The 13754-nt window shown below is 40.7% G+C and overlaps 1 long non-coding RNA gene across 1 annotated transcript; it reads left to right on the top strand.

The window, feature by feature from the left end:
* The first annotated feature begins 6830 nt into the window (after positions 1–6830).
* On the top strand, positions 6831–8956 carry LOC118406790. Its single transcript, XR_004830080.1, has 3 exons — positions 6831–7181; positions 7556–7622; positions 7983–8956. It is a non-coding gene; the product is annotated as an uncharacterized LOC118406790 (long non-coding RNA).
* The last annotated feature ends 4798 nt before the right edge of the window (positions 8957–13754 follow it).

The raw sequence follows: 13754 nt of genomic DNA on the forward strand, positions 1-13754 counted from the left end.
TGTGTACCATAGATGCCAATACTTCACTTGTTGTTTTGCAGGTCCCAAGCTGACAACTGACGCAACAACAATACCAACAAAGTTGAACGGTATATGTAAAATAGAAAAACTTAAAGACATGGTCACATTCAACACATCTTGTTGTTCTTGTTGTTTACAATAGTGGGATGTCAATCAAAGCCTTCTTCTATGCCAAGACCCCAGTTGTCAACAACAGACGTCGTTTTGTAGTAGTTTTGATTTGTCAATCTTTTCCTTTTGTGTACGTAATGATATGGTGGGTAAAGTTAATCTGTGTGGTGCCATTTTCGTCCCTTTTAGCTCCAGCCAGGGACAGAGAAGGTTTATCCACTCCTCACACGACACTCAGTTGTCTCCAAGCGGTAACAGACTTATCTTTCTCGATTGTTTGTTCATATGTAGAAAGATAAACAACAATAACGTTATGGTACAGCAATTGTATGATAAATAATGCATGACAGCTGCTATGTTACATTTTCTTAACATATTTTAGAATACTGAACTGCCTATACGATAGCATGTAGTATCTAAAAGATAATAATGTAGCATATAATAAGACTAGATTCAGTACAGTCTTTGGTCGATATCACAGTCTGTTCCTTTGTCGTTCTTTTACGGAAAGAATTGAGCAAGCAGGTACGTCCAAACATTGATGAAAATATTGGTATGTTTTCTCTCTTTTTGCGTAGCTACAAAGTTTTAAGGATCAACTGGAACAATTCAGCGGCGAAGGAGCGTCGTTAGATAACATGATTGGAATAGTTACCGGGATCAACAATGTACTCCAGCACGACACGTTACAATTATCGTCGGTCGGAGTTCCTAACGAACTGGTAGGGTAGTGAAACAAACTTGAAACAATGAAGTTGCTTTGTATTGCCTTCTCCTAAAAACTTTGATATGTTTTCGGGTCCGTTTATGTGTGTGAACAGCATCACTCGTACTCAAGAGGTTGATGGTGGATCTTTAAGATATTTGGTGTATAAGTTGGCAAAACGAAGTACTAATTAGGACATGCGTTTTATAGTACCGCAATGGAATGCCCGGTATTGATATCCTTCTACATGTACATACTATTTCATACAATTTCAACTAAGATTTCCACATGTGAATTTGACTAACGGCATGGTAAACTTTGCCTGTATTTTAACAGGAGGCGTGCATAGATCTGCTGAGCAAGTCTTCGAAACTTATCAGATCCTCCCAAGGCACCAAAATATCAACGATAGAGACATTAAATAAAGGTACGAGCGGCATGCATAACGAGAAGACCTATATGTATGATGAGATTCTTGTCATATCATATGGCTTCCAACATTCAGATAATATTCCATTGTGCGTCCACATAAATACTTTGATATTTCACGACGTGTTAAGTTTATTGTTGGCAACACTTTCTTCATATTGTAGCGATCAATAAGATGCCTAAATTCTGAGTTACTGAGTCAACATTATATTATCATTTGTTGAGGATCTGCTGACTACTTTCCGATTGGTTTTCTTTGACGTGAGATCGCGTGGCGCAGCGGCAGCGTGTTTGCCTCGGGACCGAGAGGTCTCGAGATCGAATCCGGCTGCATGTCACCGATCTTGTGCCCTTGGGAAAGGCACTTTACACGGCTTTGCTCACTTTACTCAGGTGAAAATGAGTACGGTACTTAGCTTCGGCTAGGGCCGTCCCTCGGATAGGACGTAAAATGGAGTTAATAGTTTGTTTTAATTCTCTTTGCACTTATCATTATCATGATCGACGCATGTGCTGAAATTAAGACAGGGCGTCACTGTTCTCCATTGTTTCTTAAACTTCTCAACTGATAGTCACTGTGGCCCTTCCACCATCTTTGCAAGAGTCTTTTTACCAGTAGTGTTCATGGTTCTCAACTGTTCAGCCGTAGCACAAACCTTGTATCGGCTATTCTTCGCAGTTTTAAGCCATGATTCAACTGCAATTGAAAATTTGGACGTATCAAGCTTTTAAACTGTACAGCACGATTCTTTGTCAATGAATGACACTTATAGTAATCATGGTAAATAATTGTTTCAGTCGTGGTACACACCGTATCCAGTCTCGTTCAAGTGCTGCCCGTGGGAAACTCGACCGTTCTTGACACATCAGCACCTCTGTTTGAAATGGACTTCATAGATGTCAACTCGGTGGACGTGTCTCCTAAACAACAGCTGAAGAACATGCGAGACCAGCAATGGAAGTCTGATCGGCAGGTTGGTTAACATATATATATATATATATATATATATATATATATATATATATATGTTAACCTTATATAGTAAACCTTATATTATATCATATTGATATTACTGGGCTCAAAGAGCGGTTAAGAGAATAAAGAAGATTTATAGTCAAAAATGGAAAAACTAAACACAGAAGAAAGTTGGAAACACTTAAGACTGGTATTGGAGAAAGGGATGCAAACATTTGTCCCACTAAAACCTAGAAGACCTCCTAGGCCTAAACCACTGTGGATGTCTCGGAATTTACTAAGAAATTGAAAATAAGAAAAAAAGGACAAACTATGGAATAAAAACACAGCAACCAAAGAATATTAGAAATACTTCGAATACATGGATGCAGAAAAGCAGACAAAGAAGCTCAAAGAATCATTAATGGAAGTTTGAGGCAATAAACCTTATGTTAGATTCATCCTAATTTACTCCTATATAGGCCACCTTGAGGGATGTTAGCCTCCTTCACCGGCTTCTCTGTGGGCGTAAGTTGTTTTTTTTTTTGGGGGGGGGGGCTTTTGGGGGCGGGGACGGGGGACGGCGATTCGCGTTTTGTAACCGGGAATACGGCAGGAAAGGAATATATGCCAGGAAAGGAATTTATGCCGGGAAGCTTGTACGTGCAAGCTTCCCGGCTTATATTCCTTTCCCGGTTGTTATTGTTATTTTGTGTTATTGTTATTTTATTTGTGTTATTGTTATTCTATTTGTCTTTGTTAGTTGGAATCTCTTTTTGAGTGGGGGTGGTGTTCATATTGGCATGTTGCTAGAGTGCACCACCTCTCTGTCCTGTACTGTACATTGTTGATCAATAAAAAAGACTTACGCCAATGCCCACAGAGAAGCCAGTGAAGGAGACTATGTATAAGGTGTAATAACCTGTCAGTATTCCCTGAGGAAGGTAGCAGAAGTTAACCTCTTATAAACTTGATGCAACTTCCCAGGAAGTCCTTTTGTGGTTGTCTTGGAACATTATATGATTTCCTTGCCATCAGTGTCGTCTGCTTGATTCTAGAAATTGCTAAATGTGATGTAGTTTTAAAATGTGTGCGTCTGTGTTTAGGGTGTGTTTTGATTGATTCACATTCCTCGATTTTGCTAAAACATGTAAATGAATCTAAACATTCGTGGACCTTGCAATTCTTTAGTAGATAGGGATTATTGTACGTGTATACATTTTCAAAGCACGGGCATCAGCAAGATTAAAACATTGTACTATGAATTGTACCAACATGGCGTGAATTTGTATTCAACATACAGCTCCGTAACGCTGGGTTATCTTTGATGGAAACTATGGAACGGGCAGCAGACAGTCTTCTGGCGATATTGCCAGACACCGAAGACTACGTGAGGACGTTTGAAAACGACGATGTGATCGTCACGGTTGCACGGTCCGCTAAGAAAGATGGAGTGACACTTCAGAATGGTCAAGTTAACGTGTCAGCATCTCTCACACATTGTGCTTCAGATGGGGTTACAGATGCTAAGGTCAGTATGTTTGGTTTCCTTCTGTTTCATTTATTTTTATGGCATACTCTTGAGTTCATAACACACTACGTTTTATTCAACCTTCATGTCTTTTTCTGTTATAGATGATTGTGATGCAGAGGAACCTATTTTCCTGGAACTCGTCTACGTTGGGGAAAAACGTCACCACGCCCGTGACTATGTTTTCGTGGGGACCTCGACACTTTGGCCACAACTGCACTTTGCAGATTAACATCTCGAAACCTCTCGCATTTCGGTCCACTGAACAACCAAGGCGACAAAAACGTGAAGTTCAGGAACATGATTCTGACGGTACAAAGTTTGCGCTGGGTGACGTCGCCGTTGGACAGAACAGCAACGTGACGATGGTCCATCACGCGTTTGACGTGCCAACTGATGCCGTTATCGTTGTGATGCAGCTATCGTGGTGGGATCACTCCGCTGCCTTCCGTGTCTTCTTCCGTTACGGCACGCCACCTACAAAGGAGCTTTATGACGACATGAAGGTAGTGAAAGAGGAAGACATTTTCCTAGCTTGGCATCGAGGCACAAACAGTGTGCGAACATTTACTCCGAGTATCCAGAGACAGAGAGGGAAACTTTATGTTGGGATACAGAAATCAGGTAACCTATCAAATAAGTCATCAGAATATAATTGCTCAGCCGGTACATGTGCAGCCAAAAGTTTAACACATAATATGAAATGCCGTGGCAAGAATTCGTATACGAATGGTGATTGCACATCATATAACCATCTGCAATCGCACGGGCCTACTATAGTGTGCAATAATCTACGGCAAAGACGGTCCAGTATAGCCGTTGTCACAGCAACAATACATTCATAATTTTCAAATGTCTACCAAACGTGTTTAATGTTTTTGTACGATGGCAAATTGCGTATTGTAATAGATACAGTGCGAAAGTTACAAACTTTTCGTTTATGACATTTTCCCTCTACTGTACATCTAAATCTATAGAGGTAAGCTCGCTCCTGCAAAAGGCACCATCGCCCAAAGAGTACGTATTTCAGGCATCAGCATTGAGCTGTCTTAACTGGAATCACACATTGGAGAAGTGGCAAGACGCCGACTGTGGGGTAAGGTGTAAATTTCAGATCCATGTCTCGAATGCAGAATGTAGTTGCATGCGTCACAAGTTAGTTCTTCTGTAATGTTGATTAATTCAAATTAAAAAGAAAAGCAGCTAAAAGTAGCTAATAAGGCATTGTAATAATTGATTGTTGGTTAAGGATTTTTTTTTAAAGATGGTGGCTGAAACCACAGAAACTAATATTTCTCCTCCTTTCAAGCAATAAGTTAAAAACTTCCAGTAGTCTTTGTAAGTATTTTTGGACCAAATGACATGAAGACAAAAACGAATCCTGAAATCTGTTTCTAGAAATATCCTTAAGTGTCTGTTTTATGCTTTGTTGGCATCAGGTTCAGGTGGACCTATCTGGTAGTACCATCAGATGTAACTGCAACGTTCCCAGGCTTGAGGCTGTTATTGGTGGCTCTTTGCACGTTCTTCCAAATTCTATTGATTATGACAGCATCTTCAAAGATCCCGACATCCTCAATGACAACAACCTCGTTTTCTACACGGTTATTGCCGAGTGGGCTCTCTACTTGGTGTTAATGATTATACTCAACGTAGACTTTCAGCGTCTTCTAGTGAGTACATGTATTAACCGTTTTCGTAGTGTACAACCGCAACGTCACATTAGCATTTTCTTTAACTGTATAGCTTTCTTCCAGTGGTTTTATATTTCAATTCATTTTTTTTACAAGGGACGGAAGACTGATAGGTCAGCAACAACCGGCAATGAGAAGCAGTTACCGCTGCTGTCCGTCCTCCCACCGGACAGGATGCCAGCCCCATACCTCTACCAGATCACCGTTACCACTGGATCCGTGCTTGGTGCCGGTGTTACAGAATTCTGGGGCCCCCCAGAATTCTGCGGCCCCCCTGGTCACGTGACCCAAATTTTGCATGCGGGGGCGTGGCCTGAAAACTACGATGGCCCACAAGGACATTCCCCATATAAACTGGCTGGCACCAGAAACAAGCCTGTCGTCACATGTGTATCTGTACTGGGGGCCAACATTGAGACATTCTGGAGTCCAAATTATGTGGAAAAATTGTCCGTGCAATCTTTTCTAAAAATGAACTGTTTTTCTTATTATTATAGGTTTGCGTAGATATCAGCCTTACTAGATAAAACGATCTGTGAACTAGACCTGGGTTGAGCCATGGACAATCCATATCAAACTTGGACGTCAACAAGTTCTCCACAAGTACTTTAATGTCTTACTCCAAAAAGCGGTCTGTGAACTAGCTTTGTAATTTAAGGAGGGGGGGGGGGGCCGAAATACCGGGTTGAGCCCTGGACTTTTGGGGCTCCCCTTCCCAGGGTACGAACGCTTTGCACAATCCTTATCAAACTTGGGCGTCAACAAGTTCCCCACAAGTACTTAAATGCCTTACTCCAAAAAGCGGTTTGTGAAGTAGCTTTGGAAATTTAAGAAGGGGGGCCCCAAAATACCGGGTCGGCCTTGAAATATTGTGAGTCGCCCCCGCACCCAGAATGGTTCCGTCGATCTGACCACGTGACCATACTACGTCATCTCTTCAGAGTTCCTCTCTACAGTAACTCTGTTGGCGCCAGTAGCCATTGAGTCAAATTTGCTGCCTGTGCAGCCATGGATCCAAGAAACTATGTATCAATTAGAAACTATGTATCGGGGAACGAATATCCTGAGGACGTGAAGACAAAAGAGGGGAAGCGTGCCTTTAGGAAAACGGCCGAACCGTTCGCCCTTGATGGTAAAGTGTTCCTTCAACTTTTGGTATTTCGTTAATGGAGATCAGAGGAAATTGTGAATTTGTCTTTATCTTATCTTGGGTCGAGGTGATTACTTCGTTTATAGAAGTATGAAATGGGGTTGAATCGTTTATATTCTCAACGGGTCCCTACGTTAACATCAACTCTCATAATTCCGCCAGGTGCCATAATAATGCCACGTCAAAAAACATTGTTATAGAGGCATTCTCAAGGTTGTCCTGAACATCTAACATTACATACACTCCAGATATTTAGGTGTTCAAGACAGCCTTGAGAATGCCTCTATAACAGTGATGTGGCGGTATTTAAGGTGAATGGGAGTTTCGGATCAGGTCAGTCTGGCTAATGTTATGGCTTTTTTTTTTCAACAGGCAATGGCACGTTAGTGTACAAGAAGAAGATTAATGATCAAAAGCAAAAAAAAGAGATTCTGGTGAAGGTGCTTAAAGCTGGCCAAACTGAGGAGGTGTTTCACCAGTTTCACACTGATGAAACTGGTGGACACAATGGCCAGGCTAAAACATTACATGCCATTGCAGTCCGATTCTACTGGCCCAATCAGTCAGTGCACATCAAGAAATGGGTAAGCATTCAGCTATTATATTTTGATCTTGTCAATTTGTTGTTAACATATGAGTTGAGATACTGTGTGATTGATGAGGGTGGCAGTCAGACTATATTCTGTACATATTTTACTATCAATGGTATGAAGAGAACATGGCTAATGAGATATGTAACATTAGTTAAACTGCCATCTTGCTAAAAATAATTTTCCCCCAAACAACAGCCTTGTGACAACTTGTTATGCAACACATTCCTTTTTTAGTGTTCCAGCAGTGTTATATCACAGTTTTCATAGAATCATAATTGGATGACTGAGGAGACCAGGTTATTGTGACTTACATCACATCTTTACATGTGCATCAATTCTTTTTGTTTACACCAATACATTTGCAGGTCAGCGAATGTAAAGGGTGTCAACTAGAAGATGCCTAGTGGTGTGGAAAACTTGCAACCCATTAAGGTGATTGTTCTTTTTACTTTAATGGGGATTATGACATAATATAAATGTCTTTAAGTTCATGAGGTAAATCAATGTTGTGATAAGGGGAAAATGGACTGTTGAATTATGCAAATGACCTTCTCATTTACATAATTTATACATGGTGGTGTACACCTTTAACTAAATCAACAAGTAGATAATTCCCACCATTTACCAATATTGAATCATGAAACTTCCACATTGATTATGCAAATTAGAGTCGCATTTTCATAGTTAGTATCTGTTTATGTTTCACCTTCCATGAATTATATATGTTACGTGAATGAACACATGAATTACAGATTTTCCTCATAAATCATGCAAATTTTTCCTGATTTGCAGTTCCAGAGCAAGCTGCTAGTGTCAAAACTATCTGTGGGTTTTGCGTATGGTGACCACCTGTTGTTGCCGCCATGATACCGTGGTCCGTCCGTGCCATGTTCGCTATGCAGTGTGTCTCTTGTATGTATATGATGTGTAGCCAACCTACTTTTCTACTATATGATATCAGGAAATTCTACACAAATCTAGAGCTCTCATGTGTATTGACTGTCTTAGTTCATGTCTATGTACTTGCTACTCAGAAGTGAGTCTAGTTCAACACACTTTGATGTTAGATTCTGTCAATAACGAGGCACTTGTAACTGTTTGCTTTCTTATCTTTTTGACAAACTAATGTTTCCTGTCAGTTGAACCATTTTTTGCAATATTGGCTGTTTTAGAATTGTATGTAAGTTGTATGAGACTTTGGGACGGAATCAAAAGAATAGTTGAATTCTAATTTCCTATCCATTTTCGATTTTGCAAATGACTGATTGTAGCTGACAATGTGAGATTCTGAGTAAGAATTGAAGGTTACGGAGGTAAACAGCTTAAAATCTTGTAATCTATTTAAACCCAGGATATGTGTAGCTTGAAATAATTTGTTAACTTTGAGAACTGTAAAAATCAGGAAATTTCCACCATTGAAAGTGTGTTTAGCCAGAAGCGTTTGCAGCTGCAAGTGGAAATGTGTCACCCAAAATTCTGAAGTGAAATTGTGTCATAAGGCAACAAATTAAAGTGTGTTACTTTGCTTTTTCTCTTACCGGTTCAAGTCTTAAAACAATTTACGGCAAGTTTTTCTGTCATACCGTAGTTGTCCCTCAGACTGACTTAACCCTTTGTCATCTACCCCCACTTCTGACAGTGTCAGTGCGGTATAGGGACACCCATTGTGTACCAAGGGTTAAACTGTATTCTGCCAAATTTGCAGTGTTTTCAAACTGGTGCATATTTCAGGGAACGGAACAGAAACAGCCAACTTTGTTAGTTCACTTCTTCGAGTTTCAATAAAGATCATTTATGATTAAACCAAATGTTCTCTGCATGGTTTTCGTGGCTTTCATTTCTAACAAATTTTCCAGGGGAGGAGGGCCCAAAAAATATCATGGCTCAACCCGTGTCCCGTGGCCCCGGGTTCTTGAATTTCTAAGTTCACTGAGGCCTCTTTTTGTAGTAAAACATTTAAGTACTTTTGTGCCACTTACCATAATTTACATGTGTTACATTTATTGAAGTCCAGGTATTGAAATAATGGTATTATACAATTTCCTAATTGCAGCCTCGTCTAAAACCTTTTTTGGTTACAAATCGAGGCGTTTGACCGGAATCGGTTTTTACACACGTCTGAGGTTTAGTGTACATACATTTAATAAGCTTGTAAAAGTTACCCCCTATTCCCGAGTTTAATGGGGATATAACAAATCAAAAAAGGAAGAAAACTATACAGGAGGGACAAGACGTTTTATCACTGTTTTATTTTTTTTACATCAATTCAAAGAACATACAAGAGAAGAAGGAAAGAAAACCCGATATTTTAGGGCTCAACCTTAACGGGTAGAGCACTGGACTTTTGGGGCCCCCCTTCCCAGGGGACGAACGCTTTGCACAATCCTTATCAAACTTGGACGTCAACAAGTTCCCAACAAGAACTTTAATGTCTTACCAGAAAAAGCGGTCTGTGAACTAGCTTTGGAAATTTAAGGAGGGGGGCCCCAAAATACCGGGTTGAGCCCTGGACTTTTGGGGCCCCCCTTCCCAGGGGACGAACGCTTTGCACAATCCTTATCGAACTTGGACGTCACCAAGTTCCCAACAAGTACTTTAATGTCTTACTAGAAAAAGCGGTCTGTGAACTAGCTTTGGAAATGTAAGGAGGGGGGGCCCCAAAATACCGGGGTGAGCCCTGGACTAGCTCTGGGTTGAGCCCTGGACTTTTGGGGCCCCCCTTCCAAGGGGACGAACGCTTTGCACAATCCTTATCAAACTTGGACGTCAACAAGTTCCCTACAAGTACTTTAATGTCTTACCAGAAAAAGCGGTCTGTGAACTAGCTTTGGAAATTTAAGGAGGGGGGCCCCAAAATACCGGGTTGAGCCCTGGACTTTTAGGCCCCCCCTTCCCAGGGGACGAACGCTTTGCACAATCCTTTTCAAACTTGGACGTCAACAAGTTCCCAAAACGTACTTTAATGTCTTACTAGAAAAAGCGGTCTGTGAACTAGCTTTGGAAATTTAAGGAGGGGGGCCCAAAATACCGGGTTGAGCCCTGGACTTTTAGGCCCCCCCCTTCCCAGGGGACGAACGCTTTGCACAATCCTTATCAAACTTGGACGTCAACAAGTTCCCCACAAGTACTTTAATGTCTTACCAGAAAAAGCTGTCTGTGAACTAGCTTTGGAAATTTAAGGAGGGGGGCCCCAAAATACCGGGTTGAGCCCTGGACTTTTAGGTCCCCCCTTCCCAGGGGACGAACGCTTTGCACAATCCTTATCAAACTTGGACGTCAACAAGTTCCCCACAAGTACTTTAATGTCTTACTAAAAAAAGCGGTCTGTGAACTAGCTTTGGAAATTTAAGGAGGGGGGCCCCAAAATACCGGATTGAGCCCTGGACTTTTAGGGCCCCCCTTCCCAGGGGACGAACGCAATAGCCCAGGACCTAGAGTTAGCTTTTACTAGCTTTAGACTAGAGTAGACACCTTTGATATTGTTACCTGCATTTAGCCCACGGGCAAGAGGTAATAAACTTTATTATCATTAAAATCGGGTGTATGATTGCATTTGAAATGCGCAACAGAATTTTCCGTCCTGCGAATAGATGCGTATGGGGTACGTATGTTGGGCGTATTCCGGACGCACACAACGTCTACCGACCGCATGCCTGACGCACCTGGTGCTAAATGCATTCCAAACGCATTTCAGGTGTGTCAGTGGAACAGTTTCTGTTACTTATACTTTTGTTTGCGAGCATTGCCAATAGAGTAGTTTTGTTAGAGGAACACTTTGTACTACGTATACTTTTGTTTTCAGGCAGTGCAAGTAGAACAAGTAGAGGTTCGCCTACATTCAATGCTGAAATCAATTCCAAGCTTATGTTATTCACTCAAATGTTCATTGATCTTACTCAGCGTTTCTAGTCCTACTGTTACATTTCATGTGTAGAATTTACTACATTTATACATCATTGAATTGTCTACTTTGTACATGGGGTGGTAGGGGTGTTTTGGGCACACATGACGTTAGTCGATTAGCTTGTTCAATTATTGTTTCTAATGTTGTTATATCTGTATTCATGTATTCAATCGTATGTTAAGTGGCACTGTTAAAATAAGTTTTTAAACTTGAGTGCAGTGCCACTTTGTCCTGTCAGCTTTTATGTTGAATAAAAAAAAGTCTATTGGGGACTTCTAATATTTAAGAAATCTTCGATAAAAAAAGTAGAACATTAATAAGTAGACAGTGAAGAGGGTTTTTTATTCATTTGCAAAGCAGTGAAGCAGTGACACTGTACTTTTATAGTAACGTGGGCCATCATTTACCTTAAAAAATATATGCACTGTTAAGATTGTGTTTGTTTTCACTTTGTCCTTGATTTCCTCTAACATCTTAGTATTTCAAATACTACAAAAATCATACTCCACAAAACGTATTCAAGATCTTTATCAAACACGTAAATCAAACAATTATGAAACCTTACGCCCTCTTTCAAAGTTGTAATATGGTTCTATATTGCACCTTTACATCATGTGGTTCTACACACAAAAAGTATATTATCAGCAAATAAAGTCAAATATCTTTTACACAAAATGGCACGTGTTCATGTGTCACACAAATTGACCCAGTGCTTCAGCAGGTTCCTCTACATCTTCCCTTCCCTGGAGGCTCTGTTTGGACCAGTTACATTCATGGTGTCCTGCAAGTTGTGACCATCTCTGCATGCCCCCTGTACAAATTCGTCGGTCCTGGCCTGGATCTGCCGTCTTGAGATGATTTTTTTTGTCTGGACTCAGATGCACCTTCGTATTTATTCCATATCTGGAGTGTACGTCGATCACGCTATCAGTACGCGTAGTATGCGCAACCCGATCGCAGAACGCACGGTACTATATCGTGATCTATATGTGCATTCGTTATACGGTCGCTCATGGTGCGTTGTGTCTGCGCTGTAAGTACGCTATGTACTCGCAATACCGCGATATCCGCGTATTACTGCGCGTAAAGCGCAAACATGTAGCGTCTTCATAGCGCAATCGACCGACGTGGGACCACTGTATTGCGCATCCATAACGTTTTGGCCACCAAACTGCGTACGAATGATAGTTTTGTGCATGTCCAAAACTATCAGGCGAACTTGGCGTATATTTTCGTTTGCCTGCGTTCGTGAAACTTTCTAAAAACGATTCAGATGCGTTTGAGGTGCGACTTGTGCGTGCGGCCGCGTATTGAAGAAATTAGTCAAAATGTCGAAAAATGTCAAAACGGACCTCATGCGGCATGAAAATATACGCAGGTGTGAACCCACCTTTAACTAGGCATTGTTGATTTGTTTATATTGGTGACACCCGCGCGCGCGCCTTTGAATTTTAAAAAAAATGTAAAACGTATCATAATGACATAGGACATCAAAAGGTCGATCAAAGAAGATGCGAAAGATCTAAAATGAATCAGCTATTGTTTGGTTACTATGTTCTTTTAGTTCAATCATTTGTTTCACCTTCCTTACCAATTTCATTTCATTCTGGAGGTAATTTTCCTTTTGTCAATTTTTATCATTATTAGCACGCTTGTGGATTCCAAGAGAATGTCATCTATAAAATCAAATGAGCATGGCCTTACTGCCATGAAATATTCATGGCCATTATATTTTCTCCAGCGTTTGTGTGTGTGTGTATGTATGTGTGTGTGTGTGTGTGTGTGTGTGTCTCTGTGTGTGTGTGTGTGTGTGTGTGTGTGTGTAAACAAGATAACTAAAGAACGGTTGGGTGGATTGTTTATTATACTTTGTGTGTTGGTGGGGTGTGATGAACGCTGGAAATGATTGGATTGTGGACCCCCTAGCGGCTCCTCTTGGTACTTCAGCGCAACTTCCGGATTTGCTATCTCGTGTTCTGAACAAACTATGGTTACAATATTTAAGTGTTAGATAGCTCACAGGAAGAAGTGACATAAGTTTGGACCCCCTAGCGACTTGTCAAAAACTTCTGAAGAGGATAACTCAAGAAGGGAACAACGGATTTTCATGATTTTTGGTATGTAGTCACTTTAGACAATGTTGTACAAAATAAGATATTACATTTGCATAATTCATGAATATATTATATCATAGTAGTTTTTTCCGTGTATCTCTCGTCCCGGACATGGTGGCTTGCCATTTTGGTAATAGACAGCTTTCAGCGTCATGACAAAGTGGGAAAAGTTTCAGCCCCCTAACATTTAATTTTGGAACTGCAAGTTCATTTTTGTCAAGACATTCCAAAGAGGATAACTGCAGAGAGGAACGATGGATCGCCATCATTTTAGGCAAGCAGGTAGCTTAAGCAAAGATGTTCATAATTATATACATGGTATGAAAATGAGGACTTAATTTACATAATCAATGAAATTGTTTAATTCCATTATTTCAATAACTGGACTTCAATAAATGTAACACATGTAAATTATGGTAAGTGCCACAAAAGTACTTAAATATTTTACTACAAAAAGAGGCCTCAGTGAACTTAGAAATTCAAGAACCCGGGGCCACGGGACACGGGTTGAGCCATGATATTTTTTGGGCCCTCCTCCCCTGGAAA

This window comes from Branchiostoma floridae, chromosome 19, assembly GCF_000003815.2.
Source record: "Branchiostoma floridae strain S238N-H82 chromosome 19, Bfl_VNyyK, whole genome shotgun sequence".
Lineage (NCBI taxonomy): Eukaryota > Metazoa > Chordata > Leptocardii > Amphioxiformes > Branchiostomatidae > Branchiostoma > Branchiostoma floridae.